Source organism: Apodemus sylvaticus, chromosome 20 (genome assembly GCF_947179515.1).
Source record: "Apodemus sylvaticus chromosome 20, mApoSyl1.1, whole genome shotgun sequence".
Taxonomy (NCBI): Eukaryota; Metazoa; Chordata; class Mammalia; order Rodentia; family Muridae; genus Apodemus; species Apodemus sylvaticus.
The window spans coordinates 61,353,066-61,362,678 of record NC_067491.1 but is presented as its reverse complement, the minus strand read 5'-3'; the positions used below and the strand labels follow the sequence as shown (position 1 = coordinate 61,362,678).

At 48.2% G+C, this 9,613-nt stretch overlaps 1 pseudogene; it reads left to right on the top strand.

Moving 5' to 3' along the window:
* Nucleotides 1-4,816: 4,816 nt before the first annotated feature.
* Nucleotides 4,817-8,145, top strand: LOC127670656 (phospholipid phosphatase 2-like; annotated as a pseudogene).
* Nucleotides 8,146-9,613: the final 1,468 nt, after the last annotated feature.

The window sequence follows — 9,613 nt, the reverse complement described above, 5'->3', positions numbered from 1 at the left end:
CAAGTGAGGACGCCTCAGTTTCACTTGCAAGAGAGAAAACAGTAATCACATGTGAGGAGGAAGGGAGGGACTTGGGAAGAAAAGTAGACATGGCAGGGAAGAAGAGGGAGAGGGGAGAGAGGGGAACCTGATCTGACATTTGTGGAGGGAAAAGGATTGAAGCCCTGAGAGCCAGCAAAAAGAATGGGAATAGGCAACCTTAGAAGATAGGTTGGGGGGACCCTACAGGATGCCCCAGAGACCTGGGAGTTGAGATACTCACAGGACTAAAAGGAAGGGACCCTAGATAAAATGCCTGACAGTAGGGAGAGGGAACTTATAGAGCCTACCTCCAGCAGGAAGACAGGACTTCAAATGAGTGAGAGGGGGACCATCCCATAGTCATAACTCTGACCCATAATTGTTCCTGTCTGAAAGAATATGGGAATGGAAATGGAGAGGAGCCTGAGGAAAAGAAGGCCCAGCAACAGATTCAAAGTGGGATCCAGTGCAAGGGAAGGTTCCAAGGCCTGGCACTATTACTGATGCTATAGAGCACTCACAAAAAGGGACCTAGCATGACAACACTCCGGGAGACCCAACAAGCATCTGAAAGAGTTAGATGCAGATAATTGCACCCAACCAATGAACAGAAACAGCTGACCCCTGCTGTTGAATTAGGGAAGGTTGAATGAAGCTGAGGGCAACCTTGTAGGAGGTCCAGCAGTCTCAATTAATCTGGACCCCTGGATTGTCTCAAACACTGGACCACCAAACAGACAGCATATGCCAGCTGATATGAGGCCCCTAGTACACATACAATAAAGGACTGTCAGGTCTGTGTTCAGTCAGAGGTGATACACCTAACTCTCAAGAGACTGGAGGCCCCAGGTAGTTTAGAGGTCAGGTGAGGTGGGGTTTAGCGATATCCACGTGGAGACAGGGGGAGGGGAAGTGGTATGGCATGTGGAACAGGTGGAGGGGAGACAGGGGTTGGCAGGGTAGAGAATAAAATATGGAGTGTATAAAATAATTAATTTTAAAAATTATATTTAAAAAGAATAATAGGAAAGGAAGAGAGTGAAGATTCCCAACTCCAAGGACCAGAATAATGTCTTAAGCAAAATCATAGAAGAAAATTTCCCCAACCTAAAGCGAGAGATGGCCATAAATGTACAAAAAGCCAAATAGATTGGACCAGAAAAGAAAAATCCTCTCATCACATAATAATCAACATACTAAATATATACAACAAAGAAACTATTAAAAGTTGTAAGAGAAAAAGGCCAAGTAACATAACATTGCAGACCTATAGAATTACACCAGGCTTCTCAAAAGTCTATGAAAGTCAAAAGAGCCTGGATAGAGATCATGCAGACCTTAATAGAACAAAAAACATCAACTGAGGCTTCAGTCGACTTGAAAACTCTCAATCATCATTGATGAAGAAACCAAAACATTCCATGACAAAAGCAAATTTAAGCAATATCTACCTACCAATCATCCATGATCAAAGCAATCATCCACCATGATCAAGTAGGCTTCATCACAGGGATACAGGGATGGTTTTAATATACAGAAATCTATCAATGTAATCCACTATATGAAGGAACTCAAAGGAAAAAACACATTATAACTTCATTAGATGCTGAGAAAGTATTTGACAAAATCCATCACCCCTTCATGATACACGTAATTCACTATATAAAACAACTCAAAGAAAAAAATCACATGACCATTTCATTAGATGCAGAGAAAGTATTTGACAAAATCCAATACCCTATATGATAAAAGTTTAGGAAAGATCATAAGTTCAAGGACCATACCTGATAATATAAAAGCAATAAACAGCAAAGCAGTAGCCAACATCAAACTAAATGGAGAGAAACTTGAAGCAATCCCTCTAAAATCAAGAACTAGACAAGGCTGTCCACTCTCTCCCTACCTGTTCAATATAGTACTCAAAGACCTAGCAAAAGCAATTAGACAACAAAAGAAGGTAAAATGCAAATAAATTGGAATGGAAGAAATCAAAATATCACTATTTGTAGATGATATTTGCCTATGGGAGTACTACTCAGTTATTAAAAACAACAAATTCATGGAATTCTTATGCAAATGGGTGGAACTAGAAAATATCATCCTGAGTGAGGTAACCCAGTCACAAAATAACACACATGGCATGCACTCACTAAAAAGTGGATATTAGCCCAGAAGCTTGGATCACCCAAGATAGAATTCATAGACCAAATGAAGCTCAAGAAGAAGGAAGACTTCAGTACTTCTTAGAAGGGGGAACTAAATACCCACAGGTGGAGATACAGAGACAAAATGTGGAGCAGAGACTGAAGGGAAGGCCATCCAGATACTGCCCCACCTGGGGATCCATCCCTCATACAGTCACCAAACCCAGACAATATTGTGGATATCAGCAAGTGCTTCCTGAAAGGAAGATGATATGGCTGTCTCCTGAGAGGCCCTGTCTGTGCCTGACAAATACAGAAGTGGATACTCACAGCCAACTAATGAACGAAGCACAGGGTCCCCCATGGAGGAACTAGAGAAAGGACCCAGGGAGCTGAAGGATCTTGCAGCCTTGTAGGAGGAGCAAATATAAGAACTAACCAGCATCTCCAGAACCCCCAGGGACTAAACCACCAAACAAAGAGTACACATGGAGGGACCCATGGCTCCAGGCACATATGTTGAAGGGAATGGCCCTGTCAGACCTCAATGACAGGAGAGGCCCTGGGTCCTGTGAAGGCTCCACGCCCCAATGACGGGGAACGCCAGGATAGGGAAGCGGGTGTGGGTGGGGTAGTAAGCAGGTGGAGGAGGGATGGGATAGGGGCTTTTGAAGGGGAAATGAGGAGAGGGGATAACATTTGAAATGTGAATCAAGAAAATATCTAATAAAAACTGAGTGAAATAAAAAGTAACACATTGAAAGTAAGAGCATTGTTACATCAGAGCAGGAGGCGGGAGCAAGATTAGGAGGAGAATGCAGTTTAATATCTTAAATATAAGGCAACTTTATAAAATAAGAGCAATATGCACAATGCAGAGAGAAATAGGCAAAAAGAAGAAACTACAGAGTGGAAGGAGCAGGTAGGACCCTCCTTACCACAGGACAGAACAGGTATTTTCTTAATAGCAAGGCAAGCTTAGTTGTACTAAAGAGGACAAAGCGTTCTGCTATGGACTTGGGTTAAATTCATTTAGCAACAAACTTGAAGAAGCTTTTCTTTCTCTATGCAATAAAGTTTGGAGCTCAATTTTCATCCAGAATGAATGAGTTCATTCTGTGCTGGTGCTTGATCTTTTGCTCCAAATGCATTTGTAAGTATAGGTGTGTGTGTGTGTGTGTGTGTGTGTGTGTGTGTGTAATTATGAGATAAGGATATAGTTTGGCCCAACTGGTTTTAATGGAGATATATGAATGTGTAAGCATGAATCCATATATAATTTTATGTGAGTTTATCCATGTTTACTTATGTAAAAACATTCTTCTGCAAATTTGACTCTCTTATTCTGGTTCAATGGAAGTGTATTACTCCAAATCTCCCCCTAGCCAAACAAGCAAGAGGCATCTGGACATGAGGGGAAGGGTTCTAGCAAGCAATCCCTTACTTAATCCACTGCTGTTTTAAAATGAGGTGCTAAGTGCCAGTCTGATTTGAAGATGCTATAATTTTGGTTGTATGGTTTTGGCTTCTTTATCAAAAGACAAGTGTCCACAGGTGTGTGGGTTTAATTCTGGGTCTTTGACTCTATTCGGTTGATTAACCTGACTGTCTGTGTCCACTATCATGCAATTCATATCACTGTTGCTCTGTAGTACAGCTTGAGGTCAGGGATGGTGATTCTTTCAGAAGTCTTTACTTGTTCAGAATTGTATCATGCATCTTGGTTTTTTGTTTTTCCATGTGAAACTGAGCATTGCTCTTTCCATGTCAGTAAATTATTGTGTTGCTATTTTGATGGGGATTGAATTGAACCAGTAGATTTCTTTCAGTAAGATGCCCATTTCACTGTATTAAATCTATCAATCCATGAGAATGGGAGACCTTTTCATCCTCTGCTTCCCCAGCATGGCAATACTTTCTTTTTTCATTTTTTCTTCAATTTATTTTTTTAAAAAATATCTTTGTACCCTGACTGCAGCCCCCCATCTCCTCTTCTAGTTATGATCTTACAAATCCCTCTCCCTCCATATTCCCCTCTACCCTGTGCACAGAGAAGAGGAAGACCCTCTTGGGTACCAACCTAGCCTGGGACATCTAGTCCCAGGGAAAGGTGACAGCATGGCAATTCTAAAACTTCCTTCTTTCAGTGATCTACTGTCTGAGAAATCTAAAGTCCCACCTCTGTCTCCCTGTCCAGTCATTTGCTATCAGCAAATTTATTTAGCATTTAGCACAATCTGGGAGGAAGGACAGTGTCTCACACTTAGACATGCAAATTCTCGTATAATTTGGGAACCTCATTAAGATAATATTAGCAATAAACCAAATCAACAACTGTATATACATACTTGTAAGTAGATATTAGCCAAAGAGTAAAGAAGAAGGTTGAGGCTGGCATCAGGGTGAGCCTGGGCAGGGCCATGCTGCACCACTTCTGATGGGGTGGAACCCTTCAGGTTCAGGGATGCACTGCCTCATCAGGCGTCCTAGGATCCCGCTGGATGGAGGAGACCGGGCTAGGGGAGGCCAAACTCAACTGGTCCATCCACAGAGTGTGGGGCGGTGGCCCTGGAGTCTGAGCTGCAGGCACCACCGAGGAGTGGCCTGGCTCGCAGAGGGCGATGCTGTGGCTGCTGCTGCCAGTTGCAGCCATGGGAGCGCTGGGCGGTGGCTTCCTACTCTGGCTCCTGGACATGAGTGGCAATGACCTCACAGCACTGGGATCCGAGGTACTGACACTGAGCGGCCTGCGCATGCTGTTGGAGAGGAACAACCAGCTGGGCGGCCCGGGCTGGCTGCCCAAGGGCCTGCCTGGCCCAGTCACTGCTCTGCTGCAGCCTGCAGGTGCTCAACCTCAGTGGCAACCTCTTCGAGGAGCTGCCCATGTCACTGCTGAAGCTGCCAGAGTCTATGGGGGTCAGAAGAGGGCACCAGATCCCCTTGGACTGGAGTTAGAAGCTGCTGCTGTGAGCTGCTGTGTGGGTGCTGGGATCTGAACCCTCATCCTCTGCAAGTGCACTGAGCGCTCCCAACCCCAGAGTCCACTTTCTAGTCCCTCATCACATTAAAGGTTGAGGCAAGGACTCTCACTCAACCTGGAGCTGTGCAGTCCTGTTGGACTGGCCAGCAAGCTGCAGTCCTGGGTTAAGGAATGCACTGCCTCCTTTGACGTGATTATTAGGGTGGCTCAGGTCCTCTGGCTTGCACAGGGGCATCGTCCTGGCTGACCATCTCCCCAGCTCCTTAGGCAGCTTCTAGTTATTAGCCGTGTTATGGATGTGCACGCCTTGGATATTTTTTGTTGTTTCAAAACCGTGACTCTTGTCTGTGTCTGTTTGTGACTGTACTAAAGATCAAACCCACAGCTGTGACTCGACACCGAGTCACAGGGACAGTGGATACTGAGGTCATTGTCTATTTCATGGCCCATATGAGGGAACTGAGGGTGGCCCTGTTAGAATGAGGTCTGCAGTCTGCATAGTGGTCGACAGGATTGGACATACATTTCACTTTTGTTTTCTGGGTGCTGGGGTGGGGCTGGGGACTCTGCCTTAGCCTTGTTGTATCTGCTAAGGTTGGAGAGCAGCTCTGGGGGTGCCTGGGTTGGGGAATGACTCCTCAGAGTCTCCAAAGCATAGGTCATGGCTGCCGCTCGAGCAGTGACAAATATCTTTGTAAGATGAGGTGATGACCAGCAACCCAGACCGCCAGCTGCCACAGCAGTGGCTGTGACTGTAGTATTGGGAGCCTGACCGTGTGCTTATGCTGGCTGTGGCTGCTCCAGGAGCAGGCAGGGGTTGGAGTTGGTGAACTGAGGGTCAGGAGGGGAGACAGTTGCTCCAGGGCCTCCTGAGGGAGTGTCACGTGTGCAAGCCTTCCCTCAGGTTAAATTTTGTTTCTCAATTTTAGTTTTATTTTATGTGTATGGGTGGTTCGCCTGCATATTTCCGTATACTGCATGCATGGCCAGTAATCGTGGAGGCAAGAATTGACAACCGGAGTTACAGATGGTTGTGAGCCACCATGTGAGTGCTGGAAATTGAACTGAGGTCCTTTGGAAGAGCAGCCAGTGCTCTTAACAGTTACACGATCTCTCCAGTTCCCCTCGGGTTAAATTTTTATTTTTATTCCAGGGGATGTGTATTAGATTCTGAAAACTCACAAGTTAGTCCACACACAACAGTTTGCAACTTCAGGTCCATGTGATCTGATGCCTCCTTCTGGCTTCTGCAGGCATTGCATGCATGTGGCACACAGAGATGTGTCAAAACACCCATACACATACAATAAAAGTAAGTCCTAAAGAAAATTTATTTTTATTACTTTTCAGTGTGTGTGTGTGTGTGTGTGTGTGTGTGTGTGTGAGCTTGGCAGTGGTGGGGCACGCCTTAATCCCAGTGCTTGGGGGGCAGAGGCAGGTGGATTTCCGAGTTCGAAGCCAGCCTGTTCTACAGAGTTAGTTCCAGAACACAAAGGGCTACTCAGAGAAACCCTGTCTTGAAAAAAACCAAAGAAAAAAAAAGTGTGTGTGTGTGTGTGTGTGTGTGTGTGTGTGTGTGTGTGTGTGTGTGTTTGTGTATGACTACAGGTACCCTCAGAGGCCAAAGGCATCAGATTTCCTGGAGTCGGAGTTATAGGTAGTTGTAAAGAGTAGGATGTGGGCACCAGGAACTGAACTTGGGTACTCTGCAGAAGCAGTCAGGGCTCTTAACTGCTGAGCCCACCCATCTGGCCCTGTTTGCCTGAGTTTCGAGTTGCACTCCTCTATGGCTGCCAGCTCCCCAAGGAGCTTGTGGCTCTGCCTCTGGGTCTCCATGACCTGAGCTGCTGTCCTTTCTCCCAGGCTGTCCTTCTACTCTGGCCACTCCTCCTTTGGCATGTACTGCATGTTGTTCCTGGCGGTGAGTACCCATCTCCTTCCCAGGGGACCTTATGGGGCCATGCCTTCCCTGGGCCTTGGTCTTCCCTTCTGCACAATGGGGTGTGTGGAGGAGGCGCTAAGGGTAGGGGGCCTTGCGACTCTCGCCCCGGGCTGGGCAGGCTGTGGACACTCGTGGGCCCAGCTGATGGCAGGCTGATGTCCCGATAGCTGTACGTGCAGGCCCGGCTCTGCTGGAAGTGGGCTCGGCTGCTGAGGCCCACCGTTCAGTTCTTCTTGGTGGCTTTTGCCATCTATGTGGGCTATACCTGAGTGTCTGACCACAAGCACCACTGGAGTGATGTCCTCCTCGGCCTCCTGCAGGGAGCCCTGGTGGCCTGCCTCAGGGTGAGTGCTGCTTGCCTGACCTACAGGATTTGCACTGTCCACCTCCGATGGCCTGCAACTTCTGCCTGCTGTTTTGTCTTCAAGAGCTTGGCCCTTGTTGCTACTTTTGTTTCCAACCCAATTCCCCGGTAAAAGAAATCTCAATCGTTTAACAAAACAAGCTACAAGTCTAGATTGGGCAGATCTCCTGCTACACTACTCTATTCCCATCTATATTAGTCCATGTAACTTGCAGTTTTTCCAGGCCATGAGATTCTCTCTGCAGCCTAGCTGTGGATCCCCGAAGCCCCTCCCCTCCTACTTATCCCCCTTGGCTCCTCCCCTCGACTCTCAGCTCCTCCCACTTCCTCCTGCCCAATCATTGGCTCAAGCCTTTATTTGAAAAGTTACGGTGGGGAGAAGGTTCACAAGGCAACTCCTCATCTGCAGACACTCTGAGGAGTGGAATTAGCTTCAAACAGCCCCTCACTGCTGTCCCCACCCATCCACATGACTATACCCCCTCACTTTCTCCCTCAGGGCCCCCAGAAGACATTCTTTTTCTTCCTGTCCTACTCACTGTCTTTCCCCTCCCCAGGTCTGCTACATTTCAGGTTTCTTCAAATCCCGGCCATCCCAGCCCTGCCAGGAGGGTGAAGAGCCAGAGCGCAAGCCCAGTCTGTCGCTGACGCTGACCCTTGGTGACCGACCCTAGCTGCTATGGAAGCTGGAAAGTCACCCGTAGGCCAGTCAAGTGTTGGTCCCATGCCCCTGATCAGGCACTCCTGTCTTTGGAGCTGTTCCGGGGTCCTGGCTGGTGACTGTGGACCAGGGTCTTGGGTGCCTGTCTGGCCCTGAGTGTGGGCAGGGCCCATCGTCAGCATTCCTTGACTATCGCAAGGCATCAAAAGATGCGGTCCTGCTCGGAGGGCTTCTCTGGTCACCAGTGGGTTTTCGAGGAGGGCCATCCCAGCATGGCCCCGGGAATGGTTGGCCCGAGACTGTTCACAAAGTCAGCACCCTCCCTGACAGCCCTGAAGGTGAGGAACACCTTGTTAGTCTCCATGGGCAGGTGGCCTTGGCCTTGCGAAGATGGCTGACAACACTTGGACTGCCTGGAAGGTAACAGGTTGCTTTTGGTCTGAATCCTTTCCTCAAGCCTGTGGAAGATTAATGCTCGGGGCCTCCAAGCCCCTCCCTCAGGCTTGATGTGCTGTCCTGTCCCCACTATGACCATGTGGACCAAATGTGTAGCCAGGTATTGGAAGTAGGTCCTCCTGGGTCTGCCCTTCCTGATTGTTTCAAAACACTGTAAGTTACTGTCTCATGGGAGGGTGTGTTATAAACTTTGTACCAAATGTCTCTGCTGTGCATGTTGCTTTTCAAGCTCTCCTGGTGAGGTAGAAGGTCCTCCTGTGCCTACCTAACCTCTCAGTGCATCATTGTGCAGGACCTGCCAGTCTTAGGAGAGACTTGGGGGACAGAGACCTGTCCTGGGTGTCTTGAATATAGGCCAAGACAGAGGCCTCATAGCCACTGTGGCCTTCCTCTGTGCGTGGTGGATACTTATCCTAGGTCCAGCTTAGAAAACAGACACCCTTCATGGTCAGTGCTGGTTAGGTGCCTGATCGTGCTCCCAGGGTGCCTGGCCGGTCTCCCAGGGGCAGCAGGAGGGGTGCAGGTCTTGCTGTATCCCAGGACAAGGTGTGTGTTTCTCTGGGAATGGGCTGGCTCCTTATGTCCTTCAGGTCTTTGGGTCTGGGAGCATGGGGGGACAGTCAAAAGTACCGATTCCCCCCTCCATTTCCTTCCTCTCCTTAGATGCTGGGTCAGGATCCTCTGTATGCCACTGGCAGACACTGAAATCCAGGAGGCCCAAGGAATTCAGCTCAACTCAGAGAGCATGCCGGATGCCTCTGCCCTTGGTAGCTGGTGTTCAGCCTTTGACAGCCTGTATTTTCACGGGGATCCTCCCTGTTAAGTGACTGCGTGCCAGCATCCTCCAGCTCTGCACTGTAGGGTCCCACAGGTCCCAGATGTTCTGTTAGAGGCAGAAGTTCCCAGTGAAAATGCAGGCTCACATCCTGAGCACAGCAGGGCTCTGCTTGTACAGATCCTCTGTTTGGCCTGACTGCAGCTGAGCTGAGCCCCTCCCCAGGCACCCATGCCTGCCTCTCTGCCTCACTGCCCAGTGCTGGCAATG